Here is a 20,694-nt window from a genome sequence, read left to right as displayed (position 1 = left end):
GAAAAGCCCGATTTCTTCATTTTCACAGTAAATTGTTTTCTCTTTTCTTCCAATTTAAAATTCTTGTATTGACCGAGAAAAATAAATAAAAATAATAGTACAATGCAGTGTAATTGAACCATTATAAGCATAATCTCTCTTCACCTCTACAGTCTCATAGAATTTGATAACAAACTAATAGAAAGCATAATAAACAAAGAAACAATGAGTGCAATGAAATAGACTTTTGACAGATGATCTACATTTCATGTCATGTTATTAGATGCCCAAATATTAATATAATTTTAATTTTCAACTTCCTAGATGTGAGCAAAATTATGCGCTATGCAGTTTGGAAAGTTGAATTAATTAAATAATTCTCCTGAGAATATTTCTTGAATTGGCTCAACTCTAACCAACATAGAATGTTGAAAGGGTTGAAAGGTTTGAGCTATAATTTTTTTTTGTTTTTTATATCCTTTTTTTAATTTTAAATTATTTTGGAAATAAGTGACAGTTTTGGCAAACTTATCAAATTAAGTCCTTTCAAATTATAGAAATAGTTCTGCGACTTTTAGAAATGGAAGTTTTTATAGAATATGATACTAATTTTTAATCACAAAGCCTTAATTCAGGAGCTGAAAATAACATTACAACTGCTTAAAAATTGTATTAAAAGATTGTACGTTGAAGAAATATCATTAAAAACAAAAAAAATTTGAAGAATAACACAAAGTATTACTCATGCGACTTGTTGGAACATCAGCCATGAAAAAATTTGTTATTTAACCTTAAATAACATCTGTAAATATTATAATTCAACCATCAAAGACCATTTAAAATTTTTTAGTTTTAAATACAACGGAAAATTTAAAAGTACCAAACGCAGAGCTCGGCAGTCAGTGAGACGACCCATTTAATTCACACGGTACACCTGTTCACGTGCAAATCAACACCGTGGCGCGCGTGCAACACACAAAGCGTCGGCGAGGGAGCGATTGCCGAATGATAGAAGAGGGTGGCGGAATAAGTGAAGAAGTGCAATCAGGGGGCGGCGGGGGCCGCGAAGCCTGCACGGTCCCCCAAGCCTATTAGCGAATTCTAATTAAAGCAGTGGCAGAGCGAGCGCGGAGAGAGAGAGAATGGCATGATTTCTTTTGTGTGTGCTCTCTGGTGTAGCACTAGGAGCATCAGCAGCCGTGGCTCCAGCGGATCAATACCCCGCCCGCCCGCCCGCCGTCAAGGTACATACTCCGCCATATCCACCCCCCACACAGCCCTTTTGCTTACACACACCGAGCGAGCGAAACCCTTCTTCTTCCTCCTCCTCCTTCTCTCTGCTCCGTATTTGCCTTGCTCGGCGTCTTCGCTACTTTTTCCTCCGCGGCTCGACACGAGTCTTAAAGAATTCAGCTCGACCTACATCACCCCCTGCCCTGTTTATCAAACTCGCCCCCAGGCAGCCGCCGTGCGAAATTCGCCCTCAATTTTGCGCGTCTCTCTTTCTGCTCTCGCGCGCGCGCCACCAAGGTGATTAAAAAAGTGCAGGTGAGCAAAGTGGGGCCGAGAACGCATCGTTTGATCTTGCTTGAAACGCCGCTCGCTCCACCCTTGTTGCAGCCCACGGGTGTCTTTTCACACCGATTTATCTCTAATCTGATTGAGCCGCTCACAAAAAAAAAAAAAAATAAGTGGGATAAAAAATTTGCACGTCGCATGATAAGTGCCTAATTTTCTCTTTCAACAGGCATTTCTGCGTTCTGACATAAATACCAACATTCAGCTTTTTTGTAATATACCATTTATTTTAACAACTTCTGTATATTGCGTGAGATATGCATCACATCCTTTCATTTTTATGTCATTATGAATTAAATGCACACTAAATGTTACACTTCATAAGTGCCTACTTAAAAAGGCATTAATGCGAGTCTTTATTAATAAAGCTTTTAATTTTTACTTAACTTCGTTTTAAGAAATTGACACTCGACGAGATGATCATGGAAATGAAGAGATCGGGCTTTTCCTCGTTGCAGAAAAATTGATTTTATTCATAAAAAAATGGCTCTACCAGTTCCGGTCACGGTCTGCGACCCCATTTCATAAAAAAAATATAAAAAAAAAATCAGCAAAATTGAAAACACTACATTTTTACATAAAAATTAAGACCTTAAAACTAACAAATTTAGAATAAAATCAGTTTTCGCGACGAGGAAAAGCCCGATCTCTTCATTTTTATGTTACTTCATTCATCATTCTTGTGATTTGCATTATTTTTTTAAAGCTTCAAGAGTTGGCCAAAAGTTTCATATTGATATTTTCCATACAAGTTGCATCTGAAAGCTTCCTGTGTGCAATTAAAGTTAAATAAACTGTTATAAATAAAAATGTTAAATCTTATTCAATCAAAACTAAACTTTGATGAAAGATTATGTGGATTATGGTCAAATTCAGTTCATTCATTCATTACAATTAAAATTGAATAATTTTTTTCGTTCTTTTGATTCTCTAGACTTTTAGCAATCATTTAATTCAATGCAAACGAATAATTAACAAGTTGGAAATTAATCTGCTGCTCTAATGATTAACCATTTCGAGGCGCGTTCCTCTTTAGGAGGTCATCTTTAATCTCAAACAGAGTGAATGGAGTGATGGAATTTCTGGGTATTTTGTGTTTTTAAAAAGAAAAATTCTTCGTTAAATTGAAAAATTGAGATGAAAGAGTTATATAGTTATTTCTATAACAATTGGTGATTGATTTTACGGTTCAAATTATGATAATCTGATCAACTGGCACTGTTTAAAAACTGACAATGAGCAATCTCTAGGGTTGTGAAACTTCGACGATCGACAATATTTTTCTGGGCTTTGGTTTGGCCTGAATTAATCAAATGTGCACGAATCATGAAATTTCAAGACGATTGACACCCACTTAAAATCGTCTAAAACGCCCAAAACCATCTAAAAGCGTCTAAAAATCGACTAAAACAGTCTAAAAGTGTTTCGTCTCCTGGTGCACAAAATATTCAAAAGAAAACATATTTTTGTTTACCGCGCATTCTCGGGACTTGAAAAAAATTTCATGGTTTCTGGCGACCATCTACAAATCTCGGACAGGTCATTCTGAGCATTTCTAGCAAGTTTTGGTGAACAACGTGATTTTTACGCCTTCCCCGCAAAGAACAAAAAAATTGAAAGCGACTATTAATCAACTATTTGGCTGGAAAGTCGACTAAAAGCCGAATATTTCAATTAAAAAATCAACAAAATAGTCGACTATTTTAAGCTTCAAAACCGACTTTTTTACCCATCCGTTAAGTCATTTTTACAGCTTTTTACAAGCCAAATTTTCAACCTTGGAAAAACAGTCTAAAACCGTCTAAATTGGATAAAACCCGTCTAAAAACAGTCTTTTTCTATGAAAAAAGTGTCAAAAAAAGTCGTCTATTTTAGGCAAAAAAAGCGTCTAAGTTTCACAACCCTAGCAATCTCATTTTCAATGTCATATTTTGTTTTTTATCATCAAGAAAGATATTGAACTTATTTCATTATAAAAAAATAAAATATTTTTGAAAAGTTTTCAACGTTTTCGCTGAATCGATGAAGCTAACAATGAAGAGAAATTAGCTGAGAAGGGATTTGCAGCATGTATGTGTGCGGCGTGTGTTAGTCACAGAGGGCTGGTGTATCGATTTTATTATATACTTTGAATCTCCCCCACATTTCAGCACAAGCGAGTAGGTGTACTTCTTGCTTGCTGGCTGATGCGGCTGAAAATTCGCTGGCTGCGCGCGGGCATCGTTGGCCGCGCCGAAAGCGTGGGCCGCTGCTTTCCCAGCGCAACACACACTCATTCAGCGGCCAAATGCAATTTCGCAGCCCCGCTCGTTTCCCTGCCCCCTCAGCTCCACCACCACCGCCGCTGCTGCTGCAGATTTCAGCTCGAGTAATTAGCAGTTTAAGCCAAGCTAATGGAAGTGAGGCGGCGGAAAAAAGAGCAATTCGAGTTTATTTAAATTAAAATTTGTTTTGCATAATAACGATAAATGCTTAATAAAAACGTGTTTTCCCAGTCCGAGGACACAAAATAACAACATCTTACAATTATTTTTTTAAGAGGTTTTTACGTGGTTTTACTGAAACTGTGCGAGAAAAACTTGGCCTTAAAAGATGGAATTAAAATGAATTGAAAAATTAAAATGACAAAAAGATTTTACCTTTTTGTTTCTCCAATATATCTAAAACTTAATTAAAACCCGGAAAATTAGGGCAAACAGAAAAAACACACGCACATTAACAGCTATTTGAAGAATTAGTTTTTACGTTGTTGGAAAGATGATCAGATCATGAGATCACATTATTTTTATCTCAATTAAAGCATGCAAGTTAATGCATCTATGTTGCTTATTTTTTTTTTATTAGGGTCAGGCCAAGACAAAGTCTTGTCGGCCTGTGCCCTTTATTGGTGGTACAGAAGGCACCACCCAATTTATTTTTTATTATAAATTTATTATTATAAATATTATTTCATTAAATTATATTTTTTAAAGAAAATTATTATATTTTATCATTATATATTGTTATTCTTCATAACAACTGCCTATTTTATTTGTTCTGTCTAAACTTTCTGTTAGTAAGACTTATAAGTAGTTCTATTTGACACTCCTTGTTAAAATTTCCCATGTCAATAACAACCATACAAGTGTGACTTGTGAGATTTCACAGCCACATTCTCAAGAAAATTTTAGACGTTGATCCCATATTAGTTTCAATCATGCTAAAATTTTGGAAAAAATTATCTTAATTTTTCTATTATTGAAACAAGTTTAAAGACTTTATATGAGCTCTTTTTAAAAATACCAGAAAATTACAGTAAGTAATAAGTATATGTTTTGAAGGAAGTGGCAATTTTTCCAAATTGAATTCAGAATTGGAAATGATGCTCAAATTGTAGCTTTGAAATAGGAGGGTGCACTTTAGTGCCTCAAAGCCTATTATTACCTCCACGTGGCCATGCGTGCAAGTGAAATACTCAAGACGGCGCATATTTTTTTTATGCATGTTTGTCGCGGACAAACATTTCCATTTTATAACAGACGATAAAAGTGGTGGGACGCCGCCCACATAAAACATTTAACGGTGCCAACAATAATTTTAGCACTCGGACGTCGCTCGGTCTTAAGGGCAGGTTATGTGTGATGTCAGGAAGGACACGCGCTTGTGTAAACCATATTTATTTATTGCGGCGACAAAAAGAGCGGTGAGCGCGTGTTCACTGCTTATTAGCACGCAAACATCAACAGGCTGCAGTTTCTATCGCGACGGCATCGCGCCCAGCGTTTAGCCGCGGATAACGAATTAACAAACACAGCACTTAACTTGGGCCCCGCTCTTAATTTAACAAATGCCCATATCGCGCTCGGCGCACACATTTGCATCGCGGTTATATTAATATGGACACAAGCTGGGCGAAAAAGTGATAAGGCCGAGTTTCGATGCCACAAAAAACAACAAAGTCTAGCCAGAGCTGAACATGACTCGTGGGATTTAAAATGAGGGTTTTCCAAAATGCTGATAAAATTGCTCTCAATAGAATTTTGAAAATGGAAAAAAATATATATTTAAGTGTTATTTTCTCTTTAAATTTAATAAAACAAGTGATTTAAACTAGTATACAAAGTTGTAGATTTGAAAAAATTTAGTTTAATTAAATAAAAATATTAAGTAAATTAAAGCAGAATTTTACTTTATTTTAATTATTAAATTTATTTTAAATAAATTTAAATAAATAATATTTTTATATTCTTATTAAAAAATGATATTTTTAAATTATTCTTTTGCGGTTATTTGCTTATTATGAATGGAAAAACTACATATTTTGTTTAAAAAAAATGTTAATTTATACGTTTGGCAGCCCTAAAGAGGCAAATCATTTAGATGTAATGCGATAAGCTGAATGATAAAATCTTAATCCGAGCTTATTAATTGGTAAATATGTTTTGTATTATATATAAATAAAAATAATAGAAATTGAGATGAGTGATAAACAGATCACAGATTAAGATTTCAGATAAACAAAAAATAATTTAATATCAATTAATCTTAACAATCTCACATTCATGTCTAAACAGTTAATCATGAATAAAAAAGATCATGAGCAAAAACAGATTCATCTTCATTTCATTTTGCCTCTGCCCATTGCATCTTTCAAGGCCAGGCTCGTCTTCTTGTTGAAGCTGGAAATAAATATAAAAAATGCAGGTGGGGCGTTCTTCAGACGGCTGGCTGAATGGGATAAATTTTTGAGCAGTGCAAGGCCGACACACGCACAATTGAAAAAGAGCGGAATATAAAAAGTATTTCGGCAGCGGTTCTTCCTGCAGCCTCCCCCGCACGCAGCTGCATCCGAATGAAATTCACCTGAAAAGATCTGAGTGCGCGCCCATTACATAATTCACGGCCCCTGTGGGAGCTGCCGACGGCACACGCAGCCACATTCCATCGCATGCTTCGAGTATATTTTCATCTAGTTTTCATGGATCTCGAGAAACAACCTACGCGTTTTTAGGACTTCTGAAAAGACACGAGACGCCGCGGATCGCTTCAAATTAGGAATGCATCTAAACCGAAATTGTTAATGTGAGCAGGTTTTTCTCGGATGAAGAGAGAACAAAGATAAAATTAACCTCTAATAGGCGTAAAACTTAACTGTCACTTGTGTGAATGGTAAAAAAAAAAATACTGGAATTATTTTGAAATATTTATATAAAAAAAAAAATGTTGAATTGGAATTTCAATTAATGAAAGAAAAGAATTAAACTTCTTTAACTTACTTAATCCTGAAAGAAAAATTCCCTGACATTTTCATCAATTTAATTTTATTCAATTCTTTTATTATTTTTTCAAAAGAAAAGAGATTAAATTTAATTAAAATTAAATCCGTAAAAATGCGTATTATTCCTTTTGACTTATTCATTACAATCAAATAAAGCAATTTCCACTTACGATGGCAAAAATAAGTTCTTCAAATAATAATTTCGAACCAATTTGGTTGAACTACCAGTGGGATGAATAAAATGTGCTCTCTTTAAGGTGGTGCTGGGCGGCCCAATAAAAAGCGCGTAAAATGAAAACAAACCGTAAATCAGAGCCGGGAGATTATGTAATAATTCACGCCGCGAGGAGATTTGTCTTCGGGCCGGATTAATTGTTATCGCCGCTTCAACAGTTTTCCAATATTAATTCCGAGTGGCGCGCGAGTTGGCACGTTTTGCGGGCCAGCATAAATATTGCACTGCTCGTTATCGCCACCGGCCCGGCAAATATTAAACCGCGTAAGAAGAAGAAGCACCATTGCCGATGGATGTTATCTCGCGTATTTGTGCGTGGGTGCGGTGCCGCTTATTCCGAGGCTGAAACTGCTTGCCTTATGGAGAGATAACGCCGCCGTTTTTAAAAGGCAACGAGCACTGCTCGGCCGAGAGCTCTCGCACTTTTCAGGCTTCCAAATTGGCTCGCGCGCTGTCAAATACAACAGCCTTTGACCGCAATTATGCACCCTTTCAAGAAACAGATCGGTTGGAAAATGTTTGCAATTATTGATTAGCCTACAGAGTTTTCGTGCTGGCTAAACGTGTTAAATTAAAATTTACAATTAATTAAAATAAAACAATTTAATTTTATATTTCTTTATTTTATGTAATTTTATTTATTGCTTTTATAATTACTATATCAATAATATAAAAATATTTATTTTATTTAATTAATATTAATTATTTAAGTTTTTTTTACCAATTTTTTGTCTAATCAATCTCTCTAAACAAAATTAATAACTAAATTTTGTAAGCTGTAACAATTTTAATAATTTATTCATCTTCTTCACTTATTCAATATATCCCTTACATTAAAACCAAGACTCAAAGGTCACAAGTTGCTTTAATTTTTATTACTTATATGAAATTTCAAATCTTTGCGGTACTTTAAAAGCACAAATGATGCTGCCCTTTTAATGAAAGGGAAAAATTAAAATTAGTGTAAATTAGCCGACGTTATATCCTTCGCTTGCGACATATACGCAAACAGTTTAGGTGGTACTCGTCTTGAAAGTCACCTTGCGAGTCAATTAAGTCCGCATGTTCATACTTTAAACCCAGCGACCTGTTCGTCCACCAGACGAGCGCTGTGCTTGCTTTCGTTAATTTCGAAGCGGCTCTGCGGACAAAACACAGCACGCGTGCATTATAAATAAACGCAGGCGTCCCACGTGCGTTCGCTCGCCTTTCTTTATCGTCCGGCCGGCCGGTGACACATCAAACGGGGGCGTGGGCGACCCCCTGCCGCCTCTGCCCACTCATTATGCAACCGGTGCTGCTCTTTCACAGCCGCAAATGAATAAAGCTCTAGAATCGAATTTTCATCCAGAATGCACTTTCAGAGAGAATTTAGAGGGAAATAAAGAGGCAGACTAATTTTTCTTTTTCTCTTTATATGCAGGATTGCGGGACTAATTTGGGCTTGTAAAAGGTAAGTTATTTTTTTAAGTAAGTACACAAATATTTAGGTCTAATTCTTTATGTAATTGTGCAATTATAGCAAATATATTTTCCTCCACAAATGGCAAACTTAACTGAACGAAGCAAAAATTAACGTTAAAGCTTTTTTATGATGAAAAATTTTTAATTTTCATTTTCAATAATAATGATAAATTTATCAACACTGTCATTTATGTTGATATAATATTACAAAACGCCAGCCAATTTTGGTAGTGAATCATTATTGTTGTTTATTCTACTCAAGTCATACATGAAAAAAAATTAAATTGGAAAAATGAGCAGAAAGGGTATCACAACTAGCAGCGGTCTGCTAAAACGCCCGACATCAGAAAGAGATCGGCCACCGCGTGAACCCACACTATCGAAAAAAAAAAGAACAATCACGACACTTTAAAATTGCTGCCACAAATGCTGCTTGCAAAGGGAGGGAAAATTGCTGGTTGGGCAGTTTTTGAGGGTCGGTGGCAGGTCATTCCAGGGCTTGACGACCCTGAAGGAAAAAGCGCGCTGGCCGAACACACTTCGGACCGGGGGTGGCTGGAGGCGGGGATGCTGACTATTGTCGCCTCGCAGCACTCGGCCCTCGATGATTCGGGCGCGCGAATCATTAATTATAATATTTATAATTATCAATTAGATAGACCGAGGGAAGGTTTTTTTTATATTTATTATATTTCATATAATATTGCTCAACATTGAAATGATATGATTAGATGAATATACAACATAATGATAATTTTGTAAAAATTAAAATTAATTTGAAATAAGTTAATAATTTTTGAAAAATTATTACTATGTTATTTATATAGGAAAATGTGTAGCTTTAAGTTTTTAAATAAAAAATTAAGATTTATTTTTAACATTAAAAATAAGTCTATAGTAATAAATTATCAAATATTTTCCATTATTAATTTAATAACTTACGTGGACCCAATATTATAAAGATGAGATTTTTTTTAATCTCGTTAACAAGCATATTGCATTACGTAAACATCTTTCACTGAATAAAATAACCAAGTAAGAAATAGTAAAAAACTTCAATTCATAATTTAAAACAAATTATAAAAATTCATCAGCAATAAAAAAAATTGCTATGAAATTAACTTTTTTGATTCAAAACACCGCAACATTAACAAATAATCCAATCTTGCAATTCAAAGAGAAACGAAATGTTAAATTAAATGATCTTTTTCAAGGAAAAAATTTGTGAATTTGAAGATTAACAATTAGTACTCACAACATAGAGGAAGCCGTTGAAAATTTCTGCACAGCAAGGCGCCTGCCTCTCAACAGGTACAACGAGCCATAATAAAAGCCTCACGCACGAAATGCACCGGTCGAGCTAGTGAAATGTTTTTGGTGCGACTTGGGCCGACTTTAGCGCGACCAGTGACCTGCGACGCGTCTCACATGATACATAATACGCTGTGTGCCGATACTGGTTTTCGCATCAGCTGCTGAACATGTTTCTTTATTTGGCAAGTGTCTCCGGAGCCCGTCGGACCACCTCCGGAGACGCAGCTTCGAAATGTGCGAGATGCACCGCTGGACCGACTGGCCATCGCGTTCGTTGACTCATTAACAAAAAAACAAGAGAGAAGACGCGCATTCCAAGCTTTGAGATGGAACTCTCTGCGCGACGGCCGTTTTCTTACATCATTGTGCTGTAAGGCGGGATTTTTAATAATTCATGCACTCGACCTGGAGCGAGCGCGGCTAGTGTGTCGATATTGGGCGTTGCACCAAAGCACCGAGTACATAGTGAAAGAGACGCTTTCAAGTTTCAGCTTTACGAGTATTTAATTTTGTGCTTGCTTCCTTGCGCACACACTGAGTAAGTCGTGGAGCCTAGAAACCTGTCTGTGGGACTCGTAGAAAGTATTTATTTTATTTTATTTATTTTAAGTAAATAATGATCCACTTCAATTCAGCTGAATTTTCATTATAAAACAATTAAATTTGTTGAAAAAGACTGAAGTTAGAATTTACTATTTATTCACATTAAAAAAGAATTAAGTATAATTTGTTGACGACTTAATTCTTGACAAAGAAAAGAAGGGTTAGCGTTTTTTCTATTCATACCCCAAAATTAAATTAGGCAACAGATGCTTTGCAGATAGTTTGATTTGAAAGTCATTCGCTAATTTTTTAATATCAGCTGGCCCATATATTAATGCAATAACAAAAAAGTTTATTAAAACCCCCAAATAAAATAAAAATATCATAAAATGGTTAATTGAGAAATTCAACGTAGTTTTTTATTCATTAGTATCATGATATCTTAATTTAAATCTTCGCAACAAATATAATTACCATTTCACAATCTGTATTTCTTAGAAATTCTTATATAAATATGGTTAATTTTTTACATTGCAAATCTATTAGATTTTTAATTAAATAAACTTAAATAAAACCGAACAACCTAAAGTTTTTAACCGTTTCAAGCATTGGAAATCAATTTGAGCGGTATTGTTTTTTTTTGCCGCGATCGGTCCATGACTTTCCGGAGACAAATTTGGTTCGTCTCGGCAGTTGGCGACACCGAGGCAGTACAGTTGCCAAGGTGATTTACGCGACGGATCGACACGACCGGCAAAACTAAGAGGTGCGCGCTCTGTGCTGACAAATCGACGAGTTAAAACTTGGACAGGCGGATAAATGCGGGACGTACGAACGGCGGCACAGGCGAATTAATTCGGCGCAGCCGCGAAATTTCCCGAGACGCTTTCGACGAAAACGACCAAATTGATGGCGCGATTTGCATATTTGCACCGGCCTGGCGAGTGAAAATAAAGCCTTTGACGCCTCTCCGGGGACGATCCAAAAGATTGGATTTATATTCTGCGGACCGGCCGCGGGTTATAATTTGCCGAGTTAATTCGATTCTGAGTGGCAAATTGATTTGGGCTGGACGTCGAGAGATAATTCGGTTTGTCCTGATTGCCGCAGAGTGCGGCTGCTTTTAATTCGTCGGAATAACATTGGCCGCAGGTGCGCGCAGTGAAAACATGAGTCGTTTCAAATTCCAACTGTTGGGTCGTCCGTGCCGTGGGTGATGATTAATTAAGTGCCAAAGTGCGGATGTTCAAATAAGAAAACATCAAATGACAATCGATTCTCCTCGCCGAGGCAAAGAGAAGTGAATTGATGTCACTCATGCGTTAAATAACTTGTCACTGAACACGAGGTTTTGACGAATTCTGCACGGCTGACAATCATATGATTGTGTGTGTTTGGCCCGAGTGATTTGTCCTTCGACTTGTTGGTCCGATCAATGTTATATAGTAACTCGAGGTTCTGTTCTTTGACGCTTATTTTGATATTTCAGAATTCCTAAAAATTATAATATTAATATATTTATTTTGTAAACAATGTAAAAATATGTAATAAAAACAATTTTAGATTATGTATGTGTTACACAGTTGCTTGAAGCTAAAAGTAGTAGAAATATAGAAATCAAGGTTGTATACATTAATTATGATATAATATATTATATCGTCATCCAGTATACAGGTATGCAACTGGAAAAATCACAGTGTCAAAGAAAAAAGCTTCAATTCATCTAATTTCCATTCAAAAAACTAGAACAATGATGTTGTGCAGCTCAATAAAAAATATTCAATTTTAATTTGCAGCTCAAAATCTATCAAGTTATCACTGTAAATTAAATTTGCAAACTATCTGAGATTCACAAAAAAATTATAAATTTAATATTTCAACAAATATGCTAAATAATTGAAAAAAAATACAAATAAAATATTTCAATAAAATAGTTAATATATTAAATAAAATAATGTTTAACTTCACTAAAATTTGAGTTCAATAAAACAATTTATTTTTAACCTACGTATCACTTCTTTGAAGAGTGTCAAAGCAATACTTTTGTTCTCGATGGTCAAAAATTGGAAAAAATCCAAACTTTGATACCTCCTTAAGCTAAAAATTTTGCCAAAACAAAGTAATATTTTTCTAGGTGTTTGGAAGATTTGGAAGTATCCTAAAAAAAAAACTCTAGAAAATTGTCTGGAATTCAATTAAATTCCAAGAAAAACTCATTTTTTGTATGCTAAAATGCTATTTAAAAAAGGTGTATCTGTTGCATAACAAGTTTTGGTTAGAATTTTATAGAATCGACAGCAGCGTTTTTTTTTTTTTTTTTTATCTAAATTTCCCTTTTGGATGGTATTTTACTTTTTCAAGCACCGAAGTAAAATGGCAAAATGTTCGTGGATATGGCAGCGGGTATCGAAATTCACCAGCGGTGCGCGAAGCGCCGGTTCCGTTCGCATTCGCTGGTTCGAGGGGTGAGGCGCAGAGCAGCGACGGCGTTTTTCGTCGGGGGCCAACTCACTTTCACCCTCGATTGGATCGGAACAAAGTGGGCGATCGCGCGCGCTTGCATCTCGCGAACATTGAGAGCTGGCGCGGCTAATAAATTATTAGCCCTCGGAGACTGGGCCAGGTAGGCAGGCAGGTAATTGAAATATTTACAGCGCGCACCGGCGGCAGCCCTGACTGCTGCGAGAATGACGTCGAGATGGATTGGGTGGGTATGCACTGACGTCACGTGACTATGTACAGCCTCCAGATCAATGGTATGGACCAGAGCAGCGCGAGAGAGCCGAGCGGGCTGCGTGTATTTGGATGTCGTGCGCCCCTAAATGCTGTTACGCCTGGCCCGTAATCGGCCACATTTTCCACCCCACGCCGCCAGACTGATTTCCAAATGGGAAAACTTAAATTGTCCGCTCAATGTTGCATGAGCAGCGACTTGCCGATTCCGCCGCTCGGCCCGAGGAATGCGCAAATTCGACGAAAAGTGGAAAAAAGAGCAACTTTTCCCTTTCTTTTGAGCCAGAAAACCGAGAGAGAAGGAATTTTTCGCCGATTAGTCTCGCTTTTGCGCACCATAATTAAAATTCCGTCAGTCTGCACAATGCGAATTTTGATAATTTTGATTTTTTTTTACTATTGACTGCCCCAGACACAATGAAAATCATATTTCCATTCACTCTATTATTTAACTTGTATTTTTCCTTTAAAACCCGTGTTGAATTTACTGAAAAATTAGCAAGTTTTTACTAAAATTAAATGAAATTAAAGTTAGACATTCTTAAAATCAGTTTAATTTGACGAATTTAGAGGTAAATACAAAGTTTTAAGTATTTCTTGTAAATAATGCTGGAGAATCGAGATGCCTGTGCGACCACTTGCTGCAAAATAAACAAAACGGTCAATGCGCCAAAATCGGGAGGCGCACCAAGGCTTGGTCGAAGAGCGCGAGTTTAAAGCGTCGGAACGCGCGATTTTTCCACTTTCCCGAAAAGTGCGGAGCGAATTTTCAGCCATGTTTGTCCTCTCCCGTCGGCTGAAAGGAGCGGAAAAGCGGATCCGCTCGGCGTCGCCGCAGCAAAAAGACTCACCCTGTCGAGCTGGTAGCCGTCCCTGAGGGCACTTTCGCGGGCTCCCATTTTTATCCCTGGTTTCGGCGAAGAAGAAGAAGTAAAACTCCAAAGGTTCGCCAAGTGGCTCACTGACTCACTGCTCGGAACACCTTTGTTGGTGTGTTTGCCGCCCGTCCGACCTCACTTGGCCTGCTTTGATCCGCGACTGCGCCGCAGCCCGTCCGCCTACCACTCGCGCGGGCCCTTCTGCTCCTCTAACTTGGCCCTCCGCCGCTAGGCTGCACGCCTCGACAGTGCACATGGGGCCCAGCCCTGCGCAGCCCGCCGCTGCTCATTCGCGACTCCGCGTGCTCGCCAAATATGTTTCAAATTTTGTGCTAGAAAAGTCCAGTAAAAAAAAATTTGCCAATGTAAACCGCATTTCTGAATCTTTTTTTAAAATATTGTTGTTTATTTATTCAACTTTTATTAAAAATATTTAAAGATCCACTCCGATCATTTGTTTTGCTTTTATTCTGAAAGATTGATAAATTTCGAGTATATCTTGTGAAAACAGTATTTGAAAATTCCAAACCGTTGCGTCTCAATCAAAAGAAAACGTAAATATGAGTGATTCGCGCGAAAAACGTGTGAGAATTGAGTAGCCAATCAGATCCATCAGTTTGTTCCAAAAACTACAGAATTTGGTCACATTGGCGCTGCGATCGCTGATTTTTCCACTAATGTCCCACGGCGCTGCAGAAAACTTGGCAAAATCAGCGATCGCAGCGCCAATGTGACCAAATTCTGTAGTTTTTGGAACAAACTGATGGATCTGATTGGCAACTCAATTCTCACACGTTTTTCGCGCGAATCACTCGTATTTAGGTTTTCTTTTGATTGAGACGCAACGGTTTGGAATTTTCAAATAGTGTTTTCACAAGATAAACTCGAAATTTAGCAATCTTTCAGAATAGAGAGCAATACACTTGACCGGAGAGGATCTTTAATTTTTCTTTTATTGATGCAAATTATAATTAAAATTAACAAAATCTAAACCAACTTTTTTATTTTACCGCATATTTTACCAAATATTCGGATGTAAACGAAAAAAAAATTGCGAATACTTTACTATTTAACGCAAGAAAAACTTAAAAAACGCACCGATACACAATTAAAACACATTTTGAGGGAGCACAAATCACAAGATCACTATAACATAACAATAAAAGTGTAAGGAAGTCGACAACCAGCTGCAGAAAAAACGCCCTTAACAGCCATAATGATAAGAAAAACCGCCGAAATAAACCGGTGAAACCGGCCAGTTTATATGCAACCTAAAAATCATAGTCTGGAATATACTTGATATATACCTTATTTTATACTAAAATTATTAATTAAATTTTTTAATTCAAATTATTTATTTAATTTTTTATTAAATTGAATTTTAAAATATTAACGAAATTAAATTTAAATTAACCCATTTATTGATTTAATTTGATAATTAACCAAACTTGGAAATGTTTAGCAAATATTTATATCTCCAACGCATAGGAAATTCATGCTGTTGTGAAAGAAAACTTTTGTCGTAGTCCTTTAAGTTGATATGATTTCAGTATATTTCTTAATTTATGAGATGAAATCCAGATAAAAATTCAAAATAATACCATAATTAGATAAGTTGCAGTGAATTCTTACAAAATGTAATAAAAATAGATAAGTTCGAATTAAAAACGGGGAGATTTAGGAGAAAAGTTAATTCAAGAGTGGCAAAGTCAGTTTTGTATGGAAACATTGGCCAAGGGCAGTATCTGGCCAATTAAATTTTTGGCTGCGAAAGTGGCCGCGGCGAGAGGAAGCGAGGCGGATTGGGCCCGGCCCCGCCCTCGGTGTAGGTACCACAATGTGTGCCAGCATCACAGAGTGTAAGAAAGGCACCCTCGGAGAGCAGCGCGCGCGATCAATAACAACAGCCGAGCAGTTTGGTCTCATCTCTCTCGTGGCTGCAGGCTACTCCATTCGTAAACACGTAACGACATCGGAACGGCGATATTTAATGAGAACCAGAGAGAAAGACACAAAACAATAATTCCCCTCACACATCATCTTTACTTAAATAAAAACGGAAATTTTAAATTTTAAACTGGCGCTTTCACGAGTTGAAACAATACAAAAGTTAACTGCAGCTCAAAAATTAAGCGTAAAAATTAATTAATTGTTCTTTTCGAGGCATTAAACGATTATCCGTCTTTATTTTAAATATGAAAATTTGAGAAAATTGTTTTCTTCTTAGGAAATCATTTATTTCAACTTGACCTACATTTAAGTTATTAATTTAATATCTCCCAATATGGTTGGTATTATTGGCAATAAAATATCACACCGTGTTTAGAAAAACTTCCAGCAAGCCTGATTGGCTCAGCTAAGAAATAAGTATTTGATTCCGATCAGTTTGGGATTCTTGTCAGTTCCGTCAAATTGCGAAGCTCGTTGCGGTGCAAAGTGCATTAAAAATAAAATGATGCATTTATTCGTTTGCAGATGGAATATGGAGCGGTGAGTCCGCTGAGCGCGATCCAATGATGAAAGAAAAAGAATCGATCTGTGAATGCTGCATGTGCATGACCAAACAATGGCGTTTGGTCCAAGCAACGAGCGATGATGCTCTCTCGACGTGAAATACAAGGGTGCGCCGACAAAAGCTGACTGAGAAGGCGAAAAAATCAAGAGCCGTGACCTTTTGACATCGTTTCGAGAAGATTTGTACTCGAGTATAAAAGTATAAATGATGCTTTATTTACACATGCAGGGCTGCTTTCCTGTCACGTAAAGAATGCATCTTCGAAAAGAGAACAGGAAATCGGCACATCTCTCATTATTTTCATAAATAATCCATACATGCACCTAATTATTTAAAAAATTCATCTTGTAAGTGTGCAAAACCTTCATAAGTCGAAATCCACTTAAGATTTGCCAAATATTGTATGGGATTGAGATAAATCAGCAAATGGCCCATAAAATTGCTTTGAAGTTAAAAATTTGAAATATTTAATAAGAGCTAATTGATAATTCAAATGTAATCTTAACTTTAAAAGACCAATGCAATTAATTAAATTAGATCACATAAGATTAAAATTTTCTTATACTGAGACCAAAGAACTAATGCAATTATGCAATATGTATAATTTTTTTATTAATTTATAAATAAAGTTTTTCCCATCTTACATATATTTCTAATGCTATTGTGATAAAAAATATCGTTTTCAACTTTTGTGATACTCAAACAACTGATAACTGATAGTTAGAATTCGCATTTAAATAAAAACTAATTCACAAATTATGTTTTTAGTAATTATTATTTTTTGTGGAACAATATGTATCAGAACACGTACGTAATTATTGATTTTTATGTTTTAAATTCATTTGCAGATATCAAAATTATAGCTAAACATGATTTATTTAAATATATTAATTGTATTAAATTTGTGTACCAAAAACAAAATAAATCTAATTAAATTATCTTTTTTTTAAATTTACGTATTATTTTTAAACCTATTAATACAAAAAAATTACAATAAATTTCTTTTTAAAAATAAAAGAAAATATAAGTTTCTAATAAATTAGATAAATATAAAAAAAAAATGTAAAAGTTTTAGTTATAAAAATTTTGCGACAAACAATTTCTTTTATTCTAACTGAAACGAGCGCAGCCCTCTTTTAATCCGTTGGAAAAAGAAAAAAATTGCCCACAACTATCTGGAAAGAAGAGGGATTCGGGCAGGATTCGGAGCTGCCGAATGATGGGTTAGTCAGCCTGCCTCACGCGCGAGCGTGGCGGGTCTGCCTGAATGTGATTTACGCAGGCGAACTCACACGCTGAAGCTTCATCAATAACGCCGGCGATATGCAATCGCGCTAATGTCCTTAATGGCACTTTTCCTGTGCGCGCATTCGCCGAGCGCTAATTGACTTTGGCGAAACAATTCGCAATTTAATTCGGCCCAGCTGCGTGCACTCCTGGCTGACTGATTGTGGATGGAAAAGTTTGGTAAACATTCGTCCTTTTCCGCCGCGCTGAAAACAGGGGACTTGTGTAGCCGCCGCGGCTCCGCATGCACGGAGGGCGCCGCGGAATTTGCATGCGAACGAACAAACGAAAGGGGGACATTGGAACAAGTGTTGCGGCGAATCAACTGGTACTTTCCCTCGCAACCACAAAATGAGCAAACCCGACCTACTTTTTTGCTCACTGTCGGTTCTGTTTTCTGCGGATTGCTTTTGTGTTTGGTAAGAAAAATGCATTTTTCTTGTATTGACTTACAATTAGACTTATAAAAATTGAATATTAAGGAAATGAGTTGATTTATAAAATCTTAATAATTAAAATAAATGTGGAAAATTTGGAGAGAAACATCGAGTTAAATGTTTAAGGGGAAATAAATAGAACCATTATTTCTTTCTTGAGCATTAAAACTTATAAAAATATCTTCTGTTAATTAATTTGAAATTCATCTGACTAGACATTGAATTGTATTCCACATTCTGTTTTCAGATAATTCTTGGTCCACGTTGAAAATAAAGAAATAACTAAATATTTTTGGTGATTTGAATTTAAAAACGACTTTTACTTGATGGGTTTTTTTGAGTTGTTTATTGTTTCAGAAAAACAATATCCTGCTGCGGGCTGCAGCCATAATTCATGAGCTGCGAAAACATTTTGACAAAAATTAGGGGGGAAATAAATCTTTTTTCAAAAATTATTTTTCTTTCAAATTGACAATGTTACATTCTGCCACAAAACTAAATATTTCACGCACCCATAGAAAAACTTCACCAATCCAGTTCTAATTTTTGATAATCAACGTCTCCGCATATTGAGCAAAATACTATTTTTTGTTTTCGTCTCATCATCTGGGTCACATTCGCATACCGCTTCATTCATTAGCATGCAGCAAGGTGATGGCGTGAGCTCATGATGGCACGGCTGTTCCACAACTCATCTGCATAAATGCATAAAATTATGCGTGGGCGATTTATGTTTGCGACCCGAGCGTTGACTCGTCAAGTTTGATGGGCGGTGAGTGAGTGTGAAAGTGAGCCAAAGTCATTTAGTTTGAAAAGGTCATGAAGGCAATGAACAAGACTAGTAAGAATTTTTTTATAGCTATTCATTAATAAGTGATTTATCATGAATTACACGTTACAGATAATAAGTAAGTTTATTAAATTAATAAGATATACGTTTCACAAATCATATTAATCATAATTCATGCCTAATCGGAAAAAAATATGCAGTAAAAATATTTCTTTTTACAAAAGTTTGATGTAGTTGGCCATATAGAAACGGGCTTTATAAATAATTTTGATTGTAAAAAAAGGTAAAGAAATTGAGGTTGAAAGTTAGGTGTTGACTTTTGTAAAACTTTTATTCTAAATCATCAAATTGAAAAAAATCAATCAATTTAATAATATTGTAAAAATAAAGTTGAAAATATATTAAAGTAGTTAAAATCGTATAAATTTATTATATTATTTAGGAGATATAAATCAACAAGTTATACAGTTGTAACAATAAAGAAATTTGCACGTGATAAGACGATTACGATTACGAGCGATGCGCTTACTCATGAAATTGGGACACACACCGTGATCGAAACTGGTAGAGCCGATTTGATGTTGAATGAAAAACTAAATTTTCAACTTTGGCAATGCCCGTTTTCTTCATTTTCTAAATAATTAAGTTTACGGTTGTTTGAAAAAGCATTCTCTGCCCAGATCAAGATAAATTATTGAATTATTTAAGTAAAAACTATTAAAGTATGATATAAAAAAACGCATAAACTCTCTAGCAAAGTTATTCGGGGGATTCAAAAAGAATTTTAAATTACACTTCATTCTCTGTGGAATCACATTAAAAAAATGATAAACTTTAGAAAAAAACTGCGAACATTTAAAATATTAATTAGTGAATCAAAATATTATAAATAAATTCCAAATCATGAAACAATTAAACCAAACCTAAACATGTTGCCAGTGCGGTATAAAAAAACCCGTGTCTGATTTAGTTTCAAATCATGTGATTTAAACTGGGCAGATCAAAGAAATGCGCCGCCGAAAGTAGCGAATAAATTACGCAAACTGTCCAATACTGGCTGCCGGTTGGGTTGCCTGTCGGCGATTTGAACGCGGCGGAATGGAGAAAAAAAGTCGGTTGAACTGGGCCAGTCCGTCAGTGAGTCGGGGTAGTAGATTTCAATTTGGAAGCTCCTATTTTGCTGCAACCCCCTCAGCGATATTCTAGCCTGCATAGCAATGGCAATCAATATGGAAACTCTTTTCTCTTTCTCTCCGTGAGTGAAATAAATAGGGATCTTTCTTGCGTTGCCGCCTCCGCCGCCCCCGCCCACCTAATGCGGGCAATTGGCCGAGGGCGAAAAGAGAGGGTGCGTGTGTTGACATTTGCACCCTCGGCGAACATCAAGGGGCTCCGACTCGCCAGGCTCACAATCACCGGCGCCCCAGTCAAGGGCCGAAAGGGTTGAGCTGCCTGAAATCTGCTTATCTTCGAGTGCGACTTACTCGTAATTTAAGTGTCTGCTGCTTTAATTTTTGTTCTCGCCGGCGATGCGGGTTGCAGCCCATGTTTAATTAATGGCGCGCGCAGAGTGGAATTAAGAATACAATTCGGTGACCTACATTTTGCACTGAGAGTGAAAGTTTGGCCAAATTGCACAAGTTCGAGGAGGATTTTTCAATTGAATGGCACCGCTGACAAAACT

General features: G+C 36.2%; 1 protein-coding gene across 12 annotated transcripts in view; it reads right to left on the bottom strand.

The window, feature by feature from the left end:
* The window catches only part of LOC132195585 (protein still life, isoform SIF type 1), a 120,730-nt gene that overhangs the window by 91,751 nt on the left and 8,285 nt on the right, over positions 1 to 20,694 (bottom strand). For 10 of the 12 annotated variants that reach the window (XM_059617689.1, XM_059617694.1, XM_059617685.1 and 7 more), the window contains exon 1: positions 13,955 to 14,132. The exons of 1 other annotated variant lie outside the window; for it this stretch is intronic. The gene's annotated coding sequence lies outside the window, so the exon portion shown is untranslated. Of the gene's footprint in view, positions 1 to 9,768; positions 9,884 to 13,954; positions 14,133 to 20,694 lie in introns of those variants that run through there. One more of the 12 variants, XM_059617687.1, reaches the window with a different exon arrangement.

Source organism: Neocloeon triangulifer, unplaced genomic scaffold (genome assembly GCF_031216515.1).
Source record: "Neocloeon triangulifer isolate White Clay Creek 2 clone unplaced genomic scaffold, ASM3121651v1 ptg000009l, whole genome shotgun sequence".
In the NCBI taxonomy this organism is placed as follows: domain Eukaryota; kingdom Metazoa; phylum Arthropoda; class Insecta; order Ephemeroptera; family Baetidae; genus Neocloeon; species Neocloeon triangulifer.
Note: the sequence above shows the minus strand (reverse complement) of the source record. Positions and strands in the feature narration are given on the sequence as shown.